The following is a 12398-nucleotide window of genomic DNA, read 5'->3' as shown; positions in this document are numbered from 1 at the left end:
GTCAGTGGGTTAAGCCGCTGCCTTCGGCTCAGGTCATGATCTCAGGGTCCTGGGATCGAGTCCCGCATCGGGCTCTCTGCTCAGCAGGGAGCCTGCTTCCCTCTCTCTCTCTCTGCCTGCCTCTCCATCTACTTGTGATTTCTCTCTGTCAAATAAATAAATAAAATCTTTAAAAAAAAAAAAAAAAGAAAGAAAACCATCTCAAGAAACCTAGTGTATACTGACCAGTAAGATATAACACAATACCAAGCTTGCATCTAAGCTATAGCTGATTTAGTCTGTGGTGGTTCTGTATCACTTGCCATTCAGGTACAATACTTTAGCTTCCTGTAATTCCGTCTTAGTGATAGACGCATTTCACTGCTTTCATCAAATATGAGAGAGCTTCTGATGATGAGATCCTTATGCTGAGTACTTGTGCAGGATATGCAGGTAAGCAATGAAGGCAATTTACTATAAAAATTGAGAGGATGACCAAACAAAGTAAGCAGAAGAGTCACTGCCACTACAAACGAATGCACATCTCAAATCAATGTCAACAGAAGATAACCAGGAAGAGCCAGCCGTGAGCTGACCATGGTGACAAGAATCAGAGACCAAGTGAGTATTTTTTTTAAGATTTATTTATTTATTTGAGAGAGAGAGAGAAAGCAAGCGAGCATGAGTGGGGGGAGAAGAGGGGCAGAAGGAGAGGGAGAAGAAGACTCCCTGCTCGGGAGCCCGATGTGGGGTTTGATCCCAGGATCCTGAGATTATGACCTGAACCAATAGCAGACACTTAAACGACTGAGTCACCCAGCACCCCCGCAAGAGGATAATTTAAAGACAAATATTGCTCTACTACTGATGGTAGCCTTAAAACAGCAGCAAATAGTTTACTACTGGACATACCATGTGTACTCACGAGAAGAAAGATTTCAAGTTGCACAAATTGGTGTTTCCAATCCTTTCTAAGGTCAGTGGGAAGTAACAGCATTGACAGCGTCTTCACTTACCTTTCGTGACTCACCTAAATCATATAATGGCCTCATCACAAATGTTTTCCTCAGGCCCAATATCCTTTAGCCAGTTTTAAAGAAGAACCCACACACTCTACAACTAGTAATCATGTTATATTACTAATTAAGTAATATTAAAAAATCCTCCTTCTTACCAGTAATCCAATGTTGTTATTTAGGGTTTGAACTAGCAGAAGTCACTAAGTAAGCCCTAACCACAAATTAGTCACAGGGCAATGACTGCAGAAGTGCCTTTACGCTAATGGCTATACCCTCAAACCCTGCAAAATCTGTGTACAAGAGGATGTATATTTCACACAACCCCCCACCCCGAAAGACCACCATGGTAGATTTGAACACCCAGAGCAAAATGCTGGCCTCTGACCAATCCTTAATACCCAGTAACTTAAATGTAAGGTGTTTACAAACTTTACATCTTTAGAAATACAATGACCCTGAGTGCCCAGGTGGCGCAGTGTTAAGCCTCTGCCTTGGGCTCAGGTCATGGTCTCAGGATCCTGGGATTGAGCCCCATATCAGGCTCTCTGCTTGGCGGGGAGCCTGCTTCCCCTACCCCCACCCCCGCCTGCCTCCCTACCTACTTGTGATCCCACTCTCTGTCAAATAAATAAATACAATCTTAAAAAAAAAAAAATACAATGACCCTTGAACAACATGGGTTTGAACAGCATGTGTCCACTTATACGTGGATTTTTTTTCAATACAGTACTGTAAACCTATTTCTTCATCCTTACAGCCTTCTTAATATTTTCTTTTCTCCAGATACTTTATTGTAGGAATACGATATACAACACGCAGTTTTAAGTATTTGGAAAGTCCAAAGTTATACACAAATTTTTCACTGCACAGGGATCAGTGCCCCTAATTCCCACATTGTTCAAGGGTCAACCAACAGACCCCTCCAAGGTCAGTGTGGGCTAGTAACTCTTTTATGAAGCTTCCAGGAGTGCCTGGGTGGCTCAGTGGGTTAAAGCCTCTGCCTTCGGCTCAAGCCATGATCCCAGGATCCTGGGATGGAGCACCACATCAGGCTCTCTGCTCAGCAGGGAGCCTGCTTCCTCCTCTCTCTCTCTGCCTGCCTCTCAGCCTACTTGTGATTTCTGTCAAATAAATAAATAAAAATCTTTAAAAAAAAAAATTATGAAGCTTCCAGAAAATGGCATGTGAATCTAAAGTCCCTTTGTAACACAATAATCTCAAGAAGCAAGATGCAGAGATAATTAACCTCTTTGTGACATTAAAAAAAAAAAAAAAAAACAAATTGGGAGGTTAGATCTATTCTTAAGAGACAGTCCACTGCCAGTATGCAGCTACAGTAATCAACCTTACTTGGTACTACAGAACTCATTCGTGTGTGTGTGTGTGTGTGTGTGTGTGTACACAAATAAACACATATATACACACACAAATAGAGGGAAAAATGGAGTCAAATAATGACTTGAGCCAATTTTACTTCCTGCATTACAGCTACCTTCTTAAAATATGTAAAGCACATAGCAGGCACTCAAACTTCTTCCAATAAATGAAAGGATCCGCAAGATAAGCAGTAACCAGCAGCTCATACATGTAAAACATTTTTAAATGAAAAAAGTACCCTGGATTTCAAAGGCAACAAAGTGAACTGAAAATGCTCTACACTACTGACACATTCTTCAAATGTACATACAGATAATGTTTTTAAGGTGATTATCCACCTTTACAGGTATGACTAGAAAGATCTATATATAACAAATGGTTCCTTCCACATTGGATATATTTCACTCTTCAGAACAGATACTCCCATTTTCTTCATCAGCTGAGCTGTCTGAAAGATTTTCAAAAGTACTTTATTGCTAAGTTGAAATGTATTTTAATGTGCTTGCCAGATGTCATGATACATAAATATAAACAGGCAGAAGCTAAGAGAGAGCTGTGAAAACTAGGTAAATCATTTCCTTTTGAATCACTTCCAGTACAAGTGTCCTATGAACAGTACAGAAAGTAGAGGAAACATCATTCCTCAAACATAAGGCCAAGTACTACCTTAAGGTGAACACAAATAAAACCACCATTTAAAAGTTAACAACAGGGACACCTGGGTAGCTCAGTGGGTTAAGCCTCTGCCTTCGGCTCAGGTCATGATCTCAGGGTCCTGGGATTGAGCCCAGCATTGGGCTCTCTTCTCAGCAGGGAGCCTGCTTCCCCTTCTCTCTTTGCCTGCCTATTTGTGATCTCTCTCTCCCTCTCTCTGTCAAATAAATAAATAAAATCTTCAAAAAAAAAAAAAAAAAAAAAGGTAACAATCCTTCACAGGGTGTGCCTGAGTGGCTCAGTTGGTTAAGTGTCTGGCTCTTGGTTTTGGCTCAGGTCACAATCTCAGGGTTGTGAGATGGAGCCCTGAGTCAGGCTCCACACTCTGCAGATGTCTGCTTGAAGAGTCTCTCCCTCTGTCCCTTGCCCCACTTAAGCTCATTCTGTCTCTCTCTCTAAAATAAATAAATAAATCTTTAAAAGTAACACTTCCTCAAAAAATTAAACAGAATTATCATATGATCCAGAAATCCCACTTCTCAGTATATATCCAAAATAACTGAAAGCAAGGACTCAAAAGATATGTGTACATCAACGTTTCCAGCAGCATTATTCACAACAGCCAAAAGATGGAAATGACCCACGTGTCTCAACAGATACACAAAATGTGGTACAACCTTACAACGGAATATTATGCAGTCCTTATAAAAAAAGGCATGACATTCTGACACAAACGAAAACATTGATGAACCTTGAAGACATCATGCTAAGTGAAATAAGCCAGACACAACAGTCAAATACTATTATTCTACTTACGTGCAATCCCTAGTCATATTCATAAGCACAGAAAGGGGAATGGCTGAGGGAAGAGAGGTATGGGGAGTTATTGTTTGACAGTTTCAGTTTGGGAAGACTAAAATGTTCTGGAGATGGATGATGGTGATGGCCGCATAACAATGTTAATGTATTTAACACCACCATACTTAATGGTTTAAATGGTAAATCTTACATTATCTATATTTTACCAAAACTTTTTAAAAATAACCGAGCAAGAATGATGGCCAAACTTTTGTGGCAAAAATCTATCAAGAAAAGTGGTAGGAGTCTGTAACAGACATGCTTCACTGCCATCCTCCACAGCCTAGATGACTTACCTGAAGATCAAGACCTCAGAATAGGAGGGAGGGACATGCCATTTTCATATTGCTACAGATTTACACCAAGCAACTGAAGAAGATGAATTATATTCTATAGGAGATTATTTACTAAATAATGAATGGGCTCCCCTTCCCAACAATTAAATCAGAGAAAACCAAGCTCTTCCTTCCAGTTTCCAATGGAAATAACAAGATTGAAATAATCAGTTGTACTTCTAACAGGAAGCAGAGTGGATCCTAAGAGTGACTTAAACTTCCCAAGTTTAATACTGTAGCTCTGCAATGGGAAACAGCAAGCAATAATAATAATAATAATAATAATAATATATACAAACTTCTTTCACGGCTCTAAGTGATCTGTACATGTTACCTAACCTTTATGAGCTTCATCTGAAAAATAGGGATAATGCTTACATCTACCTTGTAAGGGTTGTTTGAAGATCTTAAGAAGTGATATATATAAAACACTGATTCAGTGCCTAGAATACATAAATGCTCAAGAAATAAATATTCCCTCCCCTCCTGCCAGGCACTAGTATCTGAGGCCCTCTACACCCCTGGATCAACCCCTCAGGGCTATGCTGATGTTTTGGCCAGCAACCTATGGCTCCTCCCTCAGGCCCCAGCTGTTTCTCTCAGTTCTACTTGTTTCACTCCCGGTTTCTAAGAGGATTCTGTCTATATTTAGAGATAATGCCCGTACCAACTGCGGACTCAACAGGTGCTTGGGAGGGCACTTGAGCTCTGAGCAGTTTTCGATTGTTTTCCAGCGTTAATTGGTTCTGACTCCACAACTGGCTGCCTTGACTTCTACAAGGAAAAGCGCCACCTAGGTACAGGACTTGGCAGTACACTAGACTAAACAGGAGTGTGTTCACAGATCAAACCCTTAGCTCTATTATGTGGACCCCAGAAGATTTGTTAAATCCCCAGGAGCAATAAACATTTATAAACTCTACAGAAGTACCCCCATTAACCCAATATTCATCTAAATCACTATTATCAGGGTTCCCGGGTGGCTCAGTGGGTGAAGCGTCTGCCTTCGGCTCAGGTCCTGATCCCAGGGTCCTCGGATCCAGCCCCAAGTCCAGTCCAGAATCCCCCACACAGTGGGGAGCCTGCTTCCCCCTCTGCCCCTCTACCTACTCATGCTCCCTCTCTCCCCACCTCAAATAAATTAAATCTTTAAAATAAATAAATTAAATAAATCAATATCAGACCTAAGTTTCGACCAATTCATGATGATTATACTACAACGAAGATTAGGAGAAAGGATATGGCATGTAGAACAATCAGGCAGTGAAGATTTAAAGAAGCCATCCAACAGAGCTGGGTCTGAATGTGGCTTTATTTACCAGCTCTGTGACCATAGTAAATTATTTAGCCTCTTCATTATAAAATAGGAGATGACCCTGAGGATTAAGTTAAATGAGATAATGCATGCAAAACAAACTTAGCACCTTGCCTAGTCCACTGTAAGAGGTCAATAAAGAGCCACATTATCACTAGTGAAGACATTCCTTGCTTTGTTCAGTTTTTTTAAGATATAAGAAAAGTAGGGGCGCCTGGGTGGCTCAGTGGGTTAAAGCCTCTGCCTTTGGCTCAGGTCATGATCCCAGGGTCCTGGGACCCAGCCCCACATTGGGCTCTCTGCTCAGCAGGGAGCCTGTTTCCTCCTCTCTCTGCCTACCTCTCTGCCTAGTTGTGATCTCTGCCTGTCAAATTAAAAAAAAAAAAAAAAAAAAGATACAAGAAAAGTGACAATTTAGATCATTACTTTCGGATCTTTATAGTCTAATACTGCCATCCAAGACCTAGCCAGAAATATAAATGGATAAATTCCCAGAAACCTTAGGTGAGTCAGCAAAACTTAATACCCAATAAATAAAAAGATTAACACTGACTATTTATGAACACTTAATGGTAACTACAATTTCAAAATCAGCAATCTTTTATCTAATACCACTCAATATTTGGTCTGGAAATCCAAGTATCAAGAAGACCAATGCAAAGATCATAACCCCAGAAATACTTTCCCACAGTATTTTCAAGTCACCTTTATTCAAACTGGAAAGTATAAGGCAGCCTGATAATCTGATATCAGCATCAAGAATTTCTTGAGGCAGAACCCAAACTCTCCCAGGAGCATAAAATCAGTAGCAGATGGTACATGAACATTTCTCAGTGAGAAACTGCAATTCTAACAAAGTATAGATAACTTCGATTTTATCAAGGCTTTTCATCACCTTTTAGTCTACATGAAAATAAACTCTTGGTCCTCCCCCCAAACACCCTGAACTCTGCATTATCACTGACCTAACTCATCAAAGCAAGATGCCTCCTGTTGGTGATATGCTCTCCCCTGCTTCATTAACCACAGGTATATTTCATACAGTAACCTAATGAACACAGGAGAAATAAATACTACAGGCATGCTTCATCAATGAAACGGACTATAAATGATAGCCGAATTATTAAAAGAACAGCTTGCACTGCTCAGCAGAGGGACCAGCCTGAGAAAGATCCACCTTCCAAAAGAACCCAATCATCCTGGATAAATTAGAAGAAAGATGCCACTGTAGTCCACCTACCTTGTACTCTCAAACAAGATCTACCCTTCCGCTTTAAGACCAAACCACATCTATTTTATTTCTCTACTACCCTTTCTTTACCTTATTTTCTTTTCCGTTCTCCCCCCATTCCTAAAAATGCCTTTCTCTTTTTTTCAAATCCCACTTTGCCCCCCAAATCCTAAGGACCTCGGACACCCACGCAGATGACCTTATGCATCCCCACTGCATTCCCAATTCATTGTACTTCTCATCCCAAATGACCCATTCTTTCATTCTTTTCGATCTCGTTGTTTCTCAGAATCCAATACCCCACACACGCTCACACCAGAGTCCCCCTTTACTCCATTGTTTCCCCGGCCTGTACCTCTGGAAACCCCCCAACTCGGACCCGTGTGCTTCGGTCCGCCCCACTGACCCCAGAAGCCTTTCACCATCTGGGTACTCCAGGTCCCAGAAGGCTCAAGTCCCCCTCCTCTCCACACCCCAACCCCCAACAACTACCCCCTCCCCCGTGCCCTCCCTCAAGCCCGCTCTTTGCACCTCTATGCCCCCCTCTTATCCCCCACCAACCCCTCCACCCAGGACCATCAGCCTACCTAGCCGGCGCCCCCGCAGTTGCCGCGTCCCCCCAGTTCCGGGCTCTGCGTCCCGGACGCTCCAGGGTTTGAGAAGAGGAAAGGAGCTCCTCCGTCTCCTTCTCCTCCTCTTCTAGAGCGGCCGCCGTCGCTGCCGCGCTCCTCCCCCAGCTCTCCCAGAGCCGGACGCCGCCCCGCCCCCACCGCCCCTTTCCCCGCTTCGCCCGGGCGGCGGGCTAGGGATCGCAGCCGCGGCTAGGGGCCGGAATGCCGGCGGATCCACACCGACCTCGCCGGGGCTCGCGCTGTTCGCCCCGCCCCGGAGCCCGCTCGGGCGCGTGCGCGCCAGCCAGCCAGCGCACAGGGCGCGTGCTCGCGCCGGCGCGAACCCGGCGCGCCGAGCTCGAGGCCGTTGCAGCCAACCCGCGCGCGAAGGCCCGGGCGCGAGGCGGCCGGCGCGCTGGGGATCTGCGAGTGGAGCGGCGCGGGTCGGAAGGCGGGTTCTAGTCCGTCGGGTTACCGCTCCTCTCGTGACCCAGTCCCTCGCGCCTCGCACCGCCCGCCGGGTTGGGCGCCTGAGTTCAGGGAGCTCGGGCGTCGCCGGGAATTGGGGAAAACGAGGAAGAGTAGGGATTGGAGGAGTGGGGTCGGGAACAAACTAGATGGGAGTAGGGACGGCTGAGACCAGAGCTCACGCCCACGTGCACAGCAGCCCAGGGCCAGAAAGAGCGGAGCGGCGTCGGGAGGAGGGAACTGCGCCCCGGGAGGGTGGAGGGCCCTGGCTGGAACTGCCGGAAAGAGCCGAAAGTGCCCCGGAGATTGCCGAAGGCGGACGCCTCGAGGGGAACGTTGCGAGGGGCTTTGATCTCTAGGTCCCAGGAAGGACTGGCTGTCTCAAGAGGCCTTGCCGTTAGCGGCTCACGACCGAGCCCCGAGGACTTCCCAGCACTTTCTCCTTTCCCTCCTCCCCAATCCAAGTTTGACTCCAAAAGGCCATTTCGGAAGCTCCTGGACGTCCGGGCTTCCCGACCGCTCAGCAACCTGGGAGTCCGTAGAGGCCGGTGCAGGGTCGGGGACAGGACAACCTCTGGAATCACTTGAGGATTCTCTACCTCGTCCGCGGGACACACTGCCCATGCCCATTTCTGAGTTGGTTTTCTAGTCTGCTCAGCTGTCTGCATCCGTCATGCGGTTGTGGGCAGTTGGGCCGCCCATGAATCCTGTTAAATACTCTTAGGGCTTCGTGATCAGATTCCCAACCACCCCAGGACCAGAACCATCTCTAGTATTTGGCGCACCTTTTGGGCCTGTGCTGGGCTTGTGTGAAGTACTCACCCCACCGTCAGCTGATCTGTAATCAATTAGGAGTGGCCAGAGGCTGGGGATTTAGATAGTTAACAAAGAAAAGATTCATTAGAATCTGCCCCATGTTCTTAGCTTTTGAGGCCAAAGTGTTAAGGGCTCTGGACAGTCATCAGCGACAAGCCTGAAAGTGTACATGAGTGTATACAGCTAGACACCATAGGTACAAGCTTGTTCACGCTTTCGCTATTGAAGTCCCAGTACCTGTAATGGAGTAAGATCTCTCTGAAGTTATCTGGTCCTTTGTGTTTAACTTTGCATGGGGCTGGAGAGTCAAAAATACCCTGGAGCCCAGTGACCCCTGGCTAATAATGCCTGAGCTAATCCAACCATATTATTTACAGATCTAAAGAAACAAAAGACAAGGTCAACCAGCTAGTTAGGGCATTATGCCCTTTGTTGCTTACTATTGAATCTTTTCTTAAAGATTCAAATACGTACTTACTATTGAATATTTTCTCGAAGATTCAAAAAGCAAACTCTCCAAATATCTGTGCTCTTTTCATTCGTTAGATTCATAACTACCCAATGAGTGGTAGGCATTATTCTAGGTTTTGGGTCACTTACAAATAATTTGAATAAAACATTATCCCCAAGGAGAGTATCCAATTGTAAAGGAGGATAGAAGCTATTAAATAATTAACGAAAATAGCATGTAAATAAGTGTTGAAACAGAAAAGCGCAAAGTGGTGTAGGAACACAGGAATGAATGACTAATTCTTCCACAATTTTCCTTCCTTCCCATACAGAGTAGAAATGGGATGATATGGCCTTGGTTAATGGGGAACTTCATGTTGAAGAATGGGACCTGAACCAATAGGATTTAAGATCTTTTCCATAACGACAGATTTCATCTACCAAAAGTTTTTTGGAAAACACCTTCAGTGTAGGGCCTGTTGGTGCTGCAAAACCAATACACTTTCTTTGGGAGGAAAATAAAGTCTATTCTTGGAAATCTTACAGTGTTGGGAAAGACATTCATTCGATGCCTTTCCTAAGAGAGCCCGTGGTCTAATGGGAGACAGTTTTTATATATGGATATCCCATATGTAGATATGTATGTAGAAGGGAGGTGAATTAAGGAGCATACCTAGGCCCAAACTATGAGAGCTGTCAAAACATCACTGGAAATCTAACACTATGGAGAATATCCTATTTAACAAGTCTCTAAGGGAGAGTTCTGAATGTGATTGAAAGGAATATTACGCTAAGTCCCTGGGGAAGCAGTAGGTGCTTTCAAAAAAGAATTTTGTGCGTTTGTTTGGTTTTCCAAGCCACAGTCTTGTTCTTTTCTTTCACTTGGGACAAATTCTCTGCAAAAAAGAATTTTACTCAAAAAAAGAAACAGTCCTTCAAGAAGGAGGGTGGGTCACATACATGACTTGCTAAGTGAGGTTTGCAAGAGGGATCCTGCAACTCATGGACTGCCTTCATCCATTCTCCATGCCATACTCTCTCTCCAAAGGCACTGAATAAATGCTTCAGAAATATCTTTTGGACCTGTGTTATAAAGATTAATTTTGTCATTGTTCTTTACATATACATTTTCCATTTTGTATGCCGTACTTCACAATAAAACAGTGATAATTGCCTGCTTTGAAATGATTGCAAATTATTTAAAGTCTATCTACTAATTATACTGGAGGACAAGAAATGCTGTAATAAATTCAATATATAAGACTTGTTACATACTTTGAAAAATATGAAAAAAACAACCAAATTTCTGAAAAGATTAAAGTAACTGCTAAGGATTACAAAAGATCATTTTGAAATAACACTGCTGTGTCTCAGTTCAGCCTTAAGGGAATCAATTTATCCCAGGTGACCTAATGACTTCGTGGCGAAATTAGAACTAAAGAAAAATCATAACGTAATTTTCACCTTGGCAGATATATTTTGCAAATATTAATAAGACCTAATTTGATATGTTTGAAATAGATCCTGGAGAGGGGAATTTTTCTCATATTTTTGTTTGAGTTGAATTTTTGGATCTGAAGTGATTGATTGCCAGATTCTCTATTTTTATTAGGAAAAAAAGGCTGAATTTAGACCGAGAGACACGAAAATTTTACTCATTATCCTGAAGATGATAACTAATGACTGTAATTAAGGAACATGATCTTTTAGAAGTCTCTTGGCCAAATCTGAAGCTCCAAACAACAGGCACAAAGACCACCAAAGAACATCTCATAGGGGTGTACTTGTCCCTCTGATTGCCCCACTTCTAATACCTAAGAATATTCACTTGGGCAGTCCAAACTGTGTGTCTTAGAAAATTAGTTTCATGGAAAGCTAAACAGATCTGAAAAAACTATCCCAGCTCCAAACATATTTGGGAAACACTGGGTAAAATAAAGTGAACCTGGTTTCTTTACTTCCCAGAGCATTTAACATGGTAATGTGCTTTGTTAATAATTAAATGAATGCCCTATATAGCATATAGCTTTCGCCGAAGGAAATATTTTCTCCCTAAGAGACTTCTGTATGGGATTCATGTTTCTCTGAGCACTCATTTTCTAAAGTTAGGTTAAGGGGCACCTCGGTGGCTCAGTTGGTTAAGCAGCTGCCTTTAGTTCAGGTCATGATCTCAGGGTCCTGGGATGGAGCCCCACTCCAGGCTCCGTGCTCAGCAAGGGAGCCTGCTTCTTCCTCTCCCTCTTCCCCTGCTTATGCTTTCTCACTCTCCATCAAATAAATAAATAAAATCTTAAAAAAAATAAAGTTCTATTAAAGGGGTTTGATTAGGTTAGCATTTCTCATTTTAGAAATAACAAAATGGAGGTCCAAAGACATGAGTAACATAGTCAAATTTAGCTGTGTATCAGATGTTTATGGCTAGGGCTGGTCTTAAATTATCAAAGGTTGAATTGTGATACCACAAAATTAGTGGCAATGTCAAAACAAAAACTCATATTTGAAACAGTTCAGCAAAAGTGCCTCATAAGTATGTTAAAAACTTGAATTTTACCTTTTTAAAAAATATTTTATCTTTTTAAAAAAAAAGGGACACCTGGGTGGCTCAGCAAGTTGAGCCTCTGCCTTTGTCTCAGGTCATGATCTCAGGGTCCTGGGATAGAGTCCTGCGTCCAGCTCTCTGCTCAGCAGGGAGCCTGCTTTCCCTCTCTCTCTGCCTACTTGTGATCTCTCTCTCTCTTTGTGTCAAATAAATAAATTTTTTTTTAATCTTAAAAATATATATATTTTAAAAAGATGGGGCACCTTATCAGTTCAGTCAGTTGGGCATCCAGCTCTTGATTTCAGCTCAGGCCAGGATCCCAAGGCCTCAAGATGGAGCCCTGTGTCACTTGCTGCACTGAGCAGGGAATCTGCTTGAGATTCTCTCTCTCCCTTTCCCTCTGTCCCTCCCTGCCCCACCATCTCGCTCTCTTCCTCTCTCTCTCCAAAATAATAAATAAATCAGGGAGCCTGGATGGCTCAGTCAGTTAGACACCTGCCTTCAGCTCAGGTCATGATCTCAGAGTCCTAGGATTCAACCCCTCATCAGGCTCTCTGCTCAGCAGGGAGTCTGCTTCTCCCTCTCACTCTCTCCCTGTGCTCTCTCTGTTCCTCTCAAATAAATAAATAAAATCTTTTTCAAAAATAAATAATAAATACATGTTTAAAAAATAAAAGTGAGGGGTGCCTGGGTGGCTCAGTAGGTTAAAGCCTCTGCCTTCGGCTTGGGTCATGATTCCAGGGTCC

The 12398-nt window shown here is 43.3% G+C and overlaps 1 protein-coding gene across 2 annotated transcripts in view; it reads right to left on the bottom strand.

The window, feature by feature from the left end:
• Positions 1-7663, bottom strand: part of SPATS2 (spermatogenesis associated serine rich 2) — a 146658-nt gene extending 138995 nt beyond the window's left edge. Inside the window, exon 1 of one of the 2 annotated variants that reach the window (XM_059403035.1) lies at positions 7356-7663. The gene's annotated coding sequence lies outside the window, so the exon portion shown is untranslated. The remainder of the gene's footprint in view (positions 1-7355) is intronic. The other variant, XM_059403036.1, reaches the window with a different exon arrangement.
• Between the last annotated feature and the right edge of the window lie 4735 nt (positions 7664-12398).

This window comes from Mustela nigripes, chromosome 6 (assembly GCF_022355385.1).
Source record: "Mustela nigripes isolate SB6536 chromosome 6, MUSNIG.SB6536, whole genome shotgun sequence".
Classification (NCBI taxonomy): Eukaryota; Metazoa; Chordata; class Mammalia; order Carnivora; family Mustelidae; genus Mustela; species Mustela nigripes.
This window is presented reverse-complemented; position numbering and strand designations above follow the sequence as displayed.